The sequence below is a fragment of the Amphiura filiformis genome, chromosome 18, assembly GCF_039555335.1.
Source record: "Amphiura filiformis chromosome 18, Afil_fr2py, whole genome shotgun sequence".
Lineage (NCBI taxonomy): Eukaryota > Metazoa > Echinodermata > Ophiuroidea > Amphilepidida > Amphiuridae > Amphiura > Amphiura filiformis.
In genome coordinates, this window is record NC_092645.1 from 29,461,853 (window position 1) to 29,476,120 (window position 14,268).

Sequence of the window (14,268 nt, forward strand, 5' to 3'; positions counted from 1 at the left end):
GCAAATAAACGTTTTTTTACCGTTTCATTTCTTGTAACTATAATTGTTTTGTGACAACAGAGGTTACATTGCAGTCGTAACTGTGCCAGAGACAATATTATGTACTTCGATTGAATGCCGCTTCTTTCAAACACGCTAATCCAACAACTGCGAGCGAGACGTACATGGTCTCAGCATAATGTGAAATTTCTATAGAATTACGATCCAGACGACCGTCCATATCTTCACGGTCTACGTTTAAACCAAGTCGTTAAGTTGTTCTTATCAGTTTATACCTGACCCTTGATACACCACGGTAAACAAATGATATACAATTGCGAATAATAGTCTTACCTGCACTACGCCTGTTGAAATAAGTTCGCAACGGTTTGCAAAACACGAACCTATAGATGTTTGTCTGGACCCAGTCCACGTGCGTCATACAAAATTGTCTGGAATTTTTTAGAAAGATAAAAACACATACAGCCATATCAATAAATGAAGTGATATCAGTGTATGTCTGTTCTGCCCGGGGAAGTTACTCACCATGCTCACTGTTGAATTTTTGGCGCGTACATGGTGGTAACGAAATAAAGGCTTCTATATAGGACACTCAAGTTATAACATTCTGAATTACGTCATTAAGGGGGGTCGATCTTTTGTGCGTAATTATAGAGGGCCAGGGGATTCACTCTATCATTAAAAAACTATTTGAAGAAGTCAAAGAGCCCTAGGAATAAAAACTGTAGTGTAATTCACACCAGATACAATTTCTTTATACGACAAAAATTTATTTTTGTAATCGATCAAAAAACAAACGTTTTATATCAATTTTAAATTTATCCTGGCTATTTTTACCATTATGCAGCGAACCATTGTTGAAGCTATTTCACATACATATACAAAACATAGAGAAAGAAAGAGGACTTATAGTGTTGAAATATCTTTTGTTGATTTCGAATGATAATGTTATGAAGTCGTAAATTTTAAGGTCACATTCCTAAAACCAAAACAAAACATTGCGACGCAGATGATTCCCGACTTACGCAATTTCATCATCACATCAGTGTCTTTATTATTTGTTTGAAACCTTTCCCAAACGTTCGCATTACGTTTGGGAATTGGAAAGAACCTTCTGATAAATCATGCATGACTCAATTACAAATCTCTACATCCCTTTCTTCTTGTCTATTGATATTTTGAATAGTGTTTATCTTTCCCTAATAGATAGCGCCCTGATCGATTCTTCCTGCATATCAATATGCTTCATTTACATTACATTACAGAGATCGGACACTAATCCCTACCATAACAAACCATGTATAGACTCTACATGCAAATACAGGTGATATAACTGGTCTATATTACAGGATTAGATTAGTAAACTATGATCTATTTGCAAGTATTATATTGATTGAGCAGGAAAGATTTGATACTATTTTTTTGTATAGTAGTCTAGTTGCCGGCGTGCGTTATTTCTTTCTGCAACCATAATGGGCCACAATGCGATAACACATAGTACATACATGTAATTAATAGGCCTATGAGGCTAGATATAACACGAGTTTATTACCATTATTATTTCCTCTTACTTAATAAAATAAAAGAAATCGATAGAATTAAAATTCTATAACGGTTTACCTGGGGTTCGAACCCACAACCTTTGTATCCATAGTCTAATGCCTACACGACTGTGCTATGATTCGTTGTGCCAGAAAGGTGTTTGTTTATGATACTTATTGATTACGGAATAAACTGCATACACACAATATACTATTATTAGTATAATAAATACGAATATAATCCTAACCCTAACCCTAATCCCTAACCCTAACCCTTACCCTAACCCTAACCCTAACCCCAACCCTAACCCTAACCCTAACCCTAACCCTAACCCCTAACCCTAACCCTAACCCTAACCTAACCCCTAACCCCTAACCCTAACCATAAGACCCTAACCCTAAGACCCTAACCCTGACAATAATGAACCTTGCCTCGGACTATGCGGTTAGTGATATATTGCGGCCCATTATGGTTGCAGAAAGAAATTATTTATGTCCTCTTTTGCACAATTACTGTATTTTGTGGGACCTGAATTTCAAATTTGTATGATGATGACATAGACTCGCTTGCCAGTCCTATATACGCCGTACCTATGTATATTGAGGACTGGCTTACGCCATTTTGGATGTCAATGGGAAATACACACTTAACGATTTGCGCCGGTTAGAAACTTGAAAAAAAATCTTTAAAATTTCATCAATGTATATAAATGTGGTACCAACTGTATTGTGCTTGATAATTTAAGACTCGGTTGAAACAAAATTAAGGATCGAAAGCATTTAAGTGTCCAAAAAGGCAAAATTATCGTCAAAGTTCTGCCGAAATCGGCACCCTTGCGAAGGGTTCAGAATTCGAATCGGAACGAAAATATCCGATCTTTGCGATCAAAACACAAAATTACAACTTTAAACATACTATTGGCAAAAAGACATTATTGCCAAACAATATAGAATAGAAAATTTGACATCATTTTCTCAAAATAATGAAAAAATTTGCTCACTAGACATCGAAAAAGTACGCAATCCAATTCCCGTTCAAACGCGTGGGAAACTGAAAGTGCATAATCGTGACTAATGATGACATGTATGATGCAAACTCATAGGTGTTGTGCGTTTGGCAAGTTTGGAGGGGTGGGGGTTCAAAATGACCCCATAGGATTATAAAATTGCTCAAATACCTCTTTCAAATATATCAAATTATTTACATAAATAAACAAAAACAAACAAATAAATAAATAAATAAAAAAATAAATAAATAAATAAATAAATAAATAAATAAATAAATAAATAAATAAATAAATAAATAAATAAACGAAAAAATTGAACAAATTTTAGCGTAGCATTAAAATCATAAATATAACCATTGCTGGCAGGAGGACTCGAACCAACGATATTGATATCAGCAGTCTGATGCTCTACCATTGAGCTAAATGACAGCATCTACTGATGAGCGTCGAGTTTTTAGCTTATACAGTGTTTGTCTGTGATAATGTCGCCTCGTGAAAGAAAGAAATATAAAATCTCAATTTGTAATTTAAATTTATTTGATAATTTTCTAACCTATATTTTCTTTCGAGCAGGGACAAATATTTCCCCTTTTATCTAATTTGACCGCTGTATAAGAATCTATTTCTTTTATTACTGATTTAATTCCGCGATTTGTTCCATTAAGCAATATCAAAGATTAATGTCACACATCTCACAACAGATATTTAGTTGGTCTAGTGGTCTTTCACAGTGCTGTTTAACCGGGAGGTACCGAGATCGATTCCCACCTCTGCCTGCAATTTTTTTTTAAGACTGGGAAATAATAACCTGACATTCGCCGCTGACATTCGTACTTCAGTAGCGGAGTTATAACTTGTTAAACTTTGCTCCTTCCGTAAAAGGGTACATTATTTTGGCACTACATTATTTCTTTCTTTTTTCACATTGCTGGTATTAAATATCAAATGGTCATCATTGGCGGTCACTTCAAATCATCCCCAACTGAACTAGGTTCAGGAATTTCCTCTCATTGTTAACTGTTGGTTAACCCACCACTTGAGAATAAAGGACTATGATAGGTGCAACAGGATTACCTACGGGATTATCTCAAGGATATAATTCTGTTCTCCATCCTTTTCTTACATCTTCTCTGATATGTGCTAGTGTCAATGGTTATTGTTAAAAGGCAATAAGGTGTGTAATTGCAATATTTCCTCTGAATAGGAAAGACTCTCTACATCGAGTTATGTATGCTGGTGGTTCGCAATACTGTTATTTAAGAGAAGGTATCTTCCAAATCCAAATTCAAATGCGTGCTATTTATGCATAAAACGACTAATCTATCTTTACAAAACGCGTCTTTTGTTAGTAAACAAAAGGCTAAAGATGGCATTATGAGATTTATCTTTTATCATCACACTCCTCCGCTCAACTGCTACGGTGGCCGAGCGGTAAAGCGCTAGACGCGTAATCGAAGGAAGTTTAGATTCGCTGGTTCGAGTCCCCTCGAAGCCTGTGGAAACTTTTTTTTCTTCAAAATTCATGATCGCATTCCGAAATGAGTCACTTGTCGGTAAATCATGTATCGTATCCTTAATGCATTGCTCACACTTCAAAAGCCATAAAGTTGTGGAAAATATATATGCCCAGCTCCATAAAATATGAAGTCCCAGAAAATTTAAAATGTGCGCATACATTTACAACCCTGTTTAACAAGAACCTAGTCAAGTTGTCAGCACTGTGGACACGTCTAGCTTGCCATACACGTTCCATTAATAAAAACTACCAGTCCTATCAATAATCACGCAAGTAAAGAACACACGATACGAGTTCCAAGTCCAAAAGAAATGTTAACGCCCGTATTGACATGTAGCTCATACGATAGCGCTATCGTACTATACTGGTCACATAAAGTATCTGAACACTTATTAAAACAAACGCCATTTCTTAAGGAAACTAAAACTTAATTACAAAATAAAGTAGATGGGGGAGTAGATGGAGAATTTGGTTCTGCTTATTTTGATACCTCATTCAGTACGATATGACTTTATTTTCCTAACTTATTATAGCAATTTGAATCAAAATGAGAACTTTTCAAAAGTGACAAAAATTTGCATTGACTTTTCCCTCTAAGCACGCATATTGAACACAGCGGAGTAAACGCTAATCAACCAGGCTTTAGTGAATCCGCAACAAAAGGTAGCTGAAATCGCATTGAAGGAGAAATTATCTGAATTTGTCAGTTTTGCAATTCGACCAATAAATCGCATCGTGCCGAGTAAGTTATCAAAGTACGCAGAACGAAATATTTTCCATCTGTCGACTATTCTAAATTGCAATTTAGTTTTAGTGTCTTTAAGACATTGCTTTTGTTTTAAGTGTTCGGATACTTTTTGAGCGCAGTATTATATTGGGGTATATGTTAATAATACTACACCGATTCACTTTTTCACAATGTTGCGATGGTAAGTTGCACGGTATTACTTAGTCAGAGGTTGCTCGGACTTTGGGACGTCGATAATAATGGGACGTCGATATATCAAGTCTGAGAAGACATTAACGTGAAATTTCGGGGTTTTTGGTACCCATTCTACTGTACTTTTTAATCAATGTTATCTACGTTATGGTAAAATCCTAAAGTACAAACTACAAATAAATACTATATATTTGGCACATTTCGGTCTTTCGTTATCTCAAAATATCGAGAATAACCCCGGGGGTCACTCCCATTGTGGCCTGTACACCATCCGCGATAATGAAAACGCGTAAAAGGGTCGTTTTTCGTGGGTAGGCACGATACGCGCGTAACGCGTTTAGGGTGTCAAAAACATGAAAAATTGGAAAAAAAAGGGTAGCAAAATTGCAATTGCTAAATACGCGGAAATAAAATTTGAGGTATGAAATTTGATGTTCGCGGATGGTGTACAGGCCACAATGGGAGTGACCCCCCCCGGGAGAATAACACACCCCATCACCGCTAGATCCTAGCAGAGAGAGGACTTGGTGGAGGAGATCGAGGCTCTCTTAACAAAGAGGGTCATTAGACATCTTCCCCATGCTTTTTTCACCGGTCATTATTCCACATTCTTCCTAACGACGACAAAATCCCATTCTACCCGCCCGCTACCCAGCAAACACAATACATATTACAGAAAACGTTTAAATGTCGGGTTATATAAAGGGTATAAAAATGTTTTATTCACAAAATATTTTTGAAAACTTGCTGCAAAACATTTTAAACAAAATGTTATTTAAGTTGTGACAAAATATTTTTTTTATATGTTCGCCCAAAAGGTTTTATAATAACGATTTAAAAAACGTTTTCATGACCTAATTATATAACCCGATATTTAAATGTTATCAAAACGCTTTAAGGGATCTGGAATGAGCGTTTTGAGCGTTTCGACAGTATTTTTTGTGGGACATGAGAGCACATCAGACATATCGAATTGCATTCTGAATACGAAGAATGTCTTTCTGATATCAAATAATTTTCATTTTTGAAATTCACGATATAATACAAATTTTATGACAAATTATTAAAATTTGATATTTTTCACATTTTTGATATATAACAGTCCTCGAAGTAAATTTTATAAATCTAAAAATATATTCTTAAAGTGTATGTAGCTAGGAGGAAAAGCCGACGATCGATTGAAAATTTTGACCTTTCATATTGAAGATATGGATTTTTTCCCCAAAAGACCTAATTTTTTTGGTGTTTTGGGAAAAATCCATATCTTCAATACGAAAGGTCAAAATTGATCGTCGGCTTTTCTTCCCACCTACATACACTTTAAGTACATATTATCAGATTTATAAAGTTTAATTCGAGTACTGTTAAATATCAAAATATCTATTTTAATCATTTGCCATAAAATGTGTATTACATTGCGAATTTCAAAAATCAAAATTATTTGATATCAGAAGGACATTCTTCGATATGTCTGATGTGCTCAAATGTCCCACAATAAATACTGTCCAAAGGTTCATACCCCTTCCCTTAAGAAAAAAATAAACATTTTACCTGTATTTGCCAATTCCAGAGCCCACAAAAGTGGCAGGTAACCAGTCCAAAAGTACACTGGAAGTGAGGAAAGCAGACAAACAAAATCAAACACATGGCTATGTGCACAGTGACTTTCATCACTTCCAGTGTACGTTTGTACTGTTTTCCTGACACTTTTGTGGGCTCTGGAATTGGCATTTTTTGACCATCGAACTTTGCGTGTTTTTTGTGCCTACACTGATTGTTTGTTTAACCTTGTCTGTTAATATATGCACAGTTATTTTCATCACTAGTTCGAGTGCACTTTTGTATTCCATTGATCCTTGGTTTTTTTTCAGGTTAAGCACTTCTGTGGGCCTTGGAACTGGTAATTTTTGGCTATCGAACTTTGCCTACTTCTTATATGCCTACATTTGCTGTTTTTGTCCACCTGCATAATGTCTAGTCTGTATTTTACTTGTTTCCCACATCAAGTTGGTGTACCTTGCTCTCTTTCTTTCCAGTTGTTCATATTCAAGATATCCTCTTGTATCATTTATTGATCCTTGATGTGTTTTGTGTCCTCGTCCGTTGAATTCCCCATTACCCACTTTTTCATACTCTTTAAATTTATTTGTATCTTTTCTGGTTAAAAATACCGAATCAAAAGTTAATTTAAAATAATAAAAACGATAATGTAAGGGCACGTTGGCGCAGCGGTACGGGCTCTGCTTTGTGATCGGTGGATTGTGAGTTCGAGCCCAACGGTGCCATCGTGTTGTGCTGTTGGGCAAGGCGCTTTACCTTACTTGTCTCTCTCTACCCATGTACCCATGTGAAAGGCGCTGTATAAATACCAACATTTATTTATTTTTATTTATTTTATTTTAATGTCCGCTCTGCTTATATACTTTCAGTAATTTCTACTCAAGTAAGTTTGTAAGGCACATTTTGTTCCCTTTCATAAACCGCGTTATTTTTCCAATAAAGAACCGTGTTTCTCTCCTTGTGTAGTAGGCAAGTGTGTTTTACTATTCCATTATATCACGCTATGTACAAGTCAGACTCACCGGCCGCGATCTATTGTCTAAATATGATCTAAGAACTCCAGATCGACATAATCCTAAGAATTTAGTATCTACACATTTTCAATATCATACATTTTCAAGATAATTACAAACTGCATACTTTCAATACTTACCAAGTCATGAACCGCGAATGACGCGGTGCAACCTGTAAAGTGTGCTGAGGCTTGTGGATCAACGTCTAGGCGTTGTGCCTGTGCGTAGCGCACTATAAATCACAATTTTTTTTACCAAGAATACATTTTAATACTTCTTATAGAATCTCTACATGGTCATGGTGTGTGTGATAGTCATCAATATCTTTTTTTATTATGACGTAGTAGGTTGTCGGTGGTGGCCAAAATTAGACACTGGAAATACCATATTTCGCAATTCAAAAAGTCTTCCAACTATTCATAGCTCGTAGGTTATCATAGGTTATCAGTAACGATAACCGGTGAAATAGTATTGATAACGAAATTAATAATACAATGTGTCTACTGTAAAGCTACAACGTATCTATTTGATCTTTGTTGATATTTTCAATTTGGAATGTCTTTGTTGATATTTTCAATTTGGAATGTTCCAAATATTATTCTTGATTACATGTAGAAGCCTCCGAATTCGTTGTGTTTGTATGAAAATAGCAATAATACTGTTATTGTTAATATTATTTTACCATTTCTCCCAAGAATAACAAAATTGAAATTTGAAAGAAATCGAAGAACCCCATACATAGGATCCACAACTTAAGTTCTCCCTCACGCTTTTGAAATGAATTGAAAAAGTATTGTGACGAAACGTACAAAACGGTCTCTTGTTTACATAACTTTTTATGGGACACCCTGTAAGTGACTTGCACCCACTTATGGACACATTTTTGCGTAGAGCAAGATTTTCTAATTGCCTTTGTCTTCGTCTTCATTTCAAATTCAGAATAGTTTATCATATTATATTATCATGTTATCTTTGTTTTGTTACATAGATAACAGGAGAGAGGTCAACACCCATTAAAATTTATCTTCGCTGCATCGTGACCTGAATTTTAGTTTTCGTATGGAAAACACCCTAGATGGTACAAACTATTCTGAAATTAATTTGATTTTGCAAGCTTGTACCGCCTTACCAAAGCATGAAAAAACAAACAAATAAGGGCTGGCGTTTCAACAGATAAATCTTTACCAAGTCATCCACAATGTTACTATACAAAACCAATAAATATAGCAATATTCAACACAAAAGTCATGTTTATTTATATATTTATTTATGAACTCAAATTTTACCACCATAGCACATTCAGTATAAATACACAATGTTAGGGTCATGGGGTCATACATAAGTTATATTCTAAAATACATACAAAGCTTTATTTAAATATAAAAAGGTGCAATACATATTTAAACAATATACGAATTATAATGATAATTTTTGATAAAAGGGCAATTCCAAGCAACATCATTCCGCAACGCGAAGTTTGCACATGAATTCTTTTTAATGCAGCAGTCAATTAGGTAGGTGAATAGTATAATGGAAACTATTTTGGGTAAGTGAAAGATTAAGGTGGGAGAAACTTTTCCAAACGTCCCAAATTTTCATTTCATTTTATTTGCCAGATAAAAAACATTAAACATACAGTAAAACACATACAATGATTGCACAATATTAAAAGTATATAATATTTTCAATTGACCAGCAATTAACATGAGTTATTTTCATACAGGAGTTATTAAAAGGCAAGACTCCAGTCCATGATGAGGAATCCAAGACTCCCTCGGTGTGCAAAAACAGGAGAACAAGACACAGAGCCTCTGGCAGGGATAGCCAAGAGTAACAAAAGTCACTTTCAAAGTGGCTAAACCTAAAAACTCTGCAAAAACAACACAGCAAAACAGAGATCACACCGAAGATGACAGGATCCCTCCCCATGAACTAGAGTGGGGTAAATAAATAAACTAAACATATTACATAAGAAACACTCTATAAAAACTCTAATTTGCATATACAAACTTCGTGTTGCGGAATGATACTTGGAATTGCCCCAAAACAAAATTTTGCCTACTCAATATAAACTGAGCTCAAAAAGAAACTTGTGAATCAGAAGATCATAATTATTTTAAAATTCTGTCCATTAAAATTAACCAAAATTACACACAGGATTACTTCAATACTCTACTCTAAACACATGTCAGTAACCAAGCTGTTGTCCAACTGACACACAGCAAAATGCACTGACACGGAACAGCTTCCTGGACCACTTTCACAGCCCAATATTTGGCACCCAGCACAAAAAATATGTGAGAATGTATACAAGATCCTCGCACAGATGACAAAACGGTGCTGCTTTCTGCTTTTCACGCACTTTCTTAAAGAAACAGGTCTTGTTCCACACTATTCCACTTACTCTTAGGGAATTATCATCTGTGCAAGGATCTTGTACTTATTCTCACAGATTTATTGTGTTGGATGCAAATTATTGGGCTGTGAATGTGGTCCAGGAAGCTGTTCCATTTCAGTGCATTTTGCTGTTTTGTCAGTTGGATAACTGCTTGGCTACCGACATGTGTTTAGAGTATTGAAGTAAACCTGTGTGTAATTTTGGTTCAATTTGATGGACAGGATTTTAAGATATTGTGAAAAATTATAAGTTTCTTTTTGAGCTCAGTTTATAACACATTTTCGAAAGCAACAAGCTGTTTTAAAGAAATCAACGCGTTGTTAAGACTGGCAATCGGAATAGAGCTAAGGCGACGAAAAAGTTGGGTCGGTCGGTCGGCCGTTTTTTTTTTTTTTTGAAATGGCCGAAAAAATCACTAAAATCTGTAAATAATTTGCATTTTGAGAAGATACAAAAAAAAAATTGTTCCTGAAATTTCCGAAATTTGGGTAGGCATTCATTTGTACAGGAAAATTTTTTTCCCCAATTTGTTCAAAATCTGGGTCGGTTGGGCCCGTAGAACAGGGTTTTCTTTTTTCGTCGCCTAAAAGGCTGTTTTTGCCGCTAGAATCATTTACGAAAGAAATTTGAATACATTTTGTATACTTGGTATATAATTGAAGTGTTTAAGAATGAAAATAAATGTATTGTTTTAGCCGCTGTCGTGCATCTATCTTCTCGTATAATACGCAACATCATTATTTTTTACTTAAAATAATGAATTCGCCTGTGTTATATGAGACGATAGATGCACTCTAGCGGCTAAAACAATACCTTTATTCTACTAATTGCGCACGGAATGTTACATTTTTACACGGAATGCCCATATAATTTTAAGATAACATATGTGACCGTTCACGGCGAATGAGCCTTAAATTCCTCCCCGGTCAATTTTGTTTTATTTCGTGTTTAAAAATAAACATCATAAACTTAAAAATGGTATATCATTTGACTTCAAACGATATCCAGGAGCGGGGTTATGGTTTGTTAAACTTTGCTCCTTCAACATAATTATAGCTTTTTTCGTTTCTACGTGTGTCTCTTTTTCCACATTGCTGGCAATACGAGGGTTGGTCAATAATATCCCGCAACCATTATTTATCTCCGCTCATGCATGACTTAGATGACTGTTACTTACGATCAATAAAGTTTGTACCTTTGTCTTTGAAAACGCACAACAATTAGTATCAGAGTACCTTTAATTATGTAATCTCATTTGCATAAAGTCATTGCTATATGTACACTGACAATTGTCAACATTGGCGAGAAATTTGCATTGGCTTTGAGGAACGTGTAATAAAAAGAAGCAGAAGTAAGGACCAAAGCAGTTTACAAGCCTTTTTTTTGGTATGAGGTAATCTGAGTATATTCAATTGATAATTATGAAAGAAGAAAATGTATCCGTCAACAGATGAGGAAAGGGACCGTCTTTGAACTTCACCAAAAATAGGCCTATAACAACAAGCAACAATGGTGTGAAAATCGCGAAAAAGAGCCCACACGGCAGAAGAAAGAATCCAAATTATCTCCAAAATGAAACAAAAACAAATATGATTATTGGTATGGTATTAGTGATCATAGTCAGGACAATAAAATAGAAATATGCGCATGCGTTGATGGTATGCATGATTGAAAGTACCAAAAATGTATGAAAAAGGTAAAAATTCATCAAAAACGCGCTCAAAATATGACTAATACAAGGTTTGCGGAACAGTAGCTGTGTGAGTGAATTGCTATACCGAGTCTTATGCTAGAATTAGACATAACACTTTTGAAAATCAAATTTCTTATTCAATCCAGAGCCTCTCTATGGTGTGCTACTTTAATTACAAAAACAAGACCTTTTGAAATTAAGGGTTCATTAAGAAAGAAATGTTTATGGTTTCACCACTGGGACCTCCTTTTTATAATCAGTAGATACCCAATCAAACCAGGTACCATTGGTTAAATTTTGTCATCGATTAATCTTTCTATCTCTTATTATGTAAAGAACAATGGGTGATAAAGCCTACTCAAAATTGGAGATATTCAACACGATTTCTTTTCTTTAATAAAAATGGTATATGTCTAAAAAGAGTCCAGCATCATGCCTATGTTATCGGTCTATAAAGCTGCAAAAACCGTGCCAGATTCTATACTTTTATTCTCGAGTTATTTGGAATTATGTAACAATACCTCAATTTGGCGCGAGATTTTCTTGACTACTTTTCACCATAAATCAGGCAGTGCCCATACGCTATTGTGTTTATGCTAATGTCATTACGTAATTAAGCATTCAGCATCGCTAATACATATTCGTTTTGAAAGACAAAAGTACAAACTTGAAATTAGCGTAAATAACAGCCATCCAAGTCATGCATGAGCGGAGATACACCATAGTTGCGGGAACTTATTGACCAGCCCTCGATAAATATCAAACAGTCATAAGTGGCGGTCATTTCAAATCATCCCCAAGTCAACGAGGTTTTAGAAAGTTCTCTCATTGTTAATTGTTGGTTATGCATACCTATACAAAATACAATGCCTGGTAACCCACCACTTGAACAGGATTTAGCAAAAGCAAACAAAGACCAGAGCTATTAAAAGTTCTATAGCCATAGGTAGAAACTTCAACAATAGGATAATTGATTAGTGTTTCACTATCAAAATGAGATCGATGTCGGGCCAGCTTAAGTTACCGATGAATACGACCTTCGCACACATTTTACACCGTAACTCAGAATACGATTTAGGGAATTTACGGCTCATTTGTGCTGGCTAACTTCTTGTCTTGGCTAACATCAGGTCCCAGCAAACACAAAAAGTTTATAAAACGTTTTTAACAAGTTATATTTTGGATTTTTGGTCTTAATAAAAACATTTTAATAACATTAAAGGTCATGAAAACGTTTTAAACGTTTTGTATGAATACACACTGCAAACATATTCGTAAAATGTTTTAAAAATGTTATTGTAAAATATTTTTTGCAAACATTTTTTGCCAAAAATTTTGTCAACACTTAAATAACCTTATGTTAGAATATTTGCAGTAAGTTATCAAAAAACGTTGTTGAATGTTATGAAAACGTTTTATACCCTTTATATACCTTTTATATAAACCGACATTGAAACGTTTTCTGGCAAACTTTTCTAACCTTTTGCGAATGATGTCGAAAATATTTTGTGTTTGGTGGATATACGCAATCAACAAAGTTGACGAACTATACGTAATGCCCCTGGAATAAGGCATCATGGGATATAGAGAACGTATAAAAGCCGTCACTAATTAGGTAATCATAGTTACATCTAAATTCTCAAAAACACAATAGTCTTATACCGTGTTGCAGCTATACTAGGGATCAGCGGAAGTGTCGAGTATCACCAGAAACATTCAAACCAGCAGCGGCGACTCCGTTGTTTCATTATGTGACGAAAGGAGACCAATGGTTGACGATAAATACATACATATATGATAGCGAGTTCTATAACTCATTAATTTTAGGCAACTCGATAGTGTTGTCGATAAAGGTCGTCAACAATATCTCGAAATGATTCAAATATCTTATTGATGCGTTGAATGTGACCCTTTTCCAGGTCTTCAATTTTAAAAACATCGCGTCCAGAAACATCAGTGGGTTTCTGTCCAAGCTGTTTAAAGTACGATCTCATAAACATGTCACACTCGTCTACTGGAAGGGTTATACTTGACTCCTGTAAAATTTCCAACTGTGGCAATTTATGCAAATTTTCATACAGCCATTTTATTCCACGAGGACCAATGTCATTATTCATGGAAATGTTAAGGGAAGATACATATTGCATGTGTCCAAACGATAACACCAACACAAGTACACCGGTTGAGGTCAGATGACAGTCTTCTATATCAAGTTGCGTAAGATTATCACAGTGTTGAAGATGATGGCAGAGAGCCGTTATACCCAAGTCGCCGAAAGGATTACGAGAGAGAAGAAGTATGGAGAGGTAGGGCAACTGATTGAAGGATTGTGATAACTCGTACATTCCCTGAAATGAAATCCCATTGTTTGACAGATCAAGATATGTCAACCCTTGTAGACGTAATAAAGATCGTGATAAGGCAATAGATCCTATATGTAGCTTTGAAACATCAGTTTGATCAGGGACAACATTGGTTAAGTTCTTATTCTCCTGATGAAAGAATGGGGACAGATACGCGCAGAGATGTTCAAGTCTATTGTTAGCCAGGTCGATGATTTTTAAAGTTGGCATTTGTGGCAGACTTTCCGAAAGGAAGCA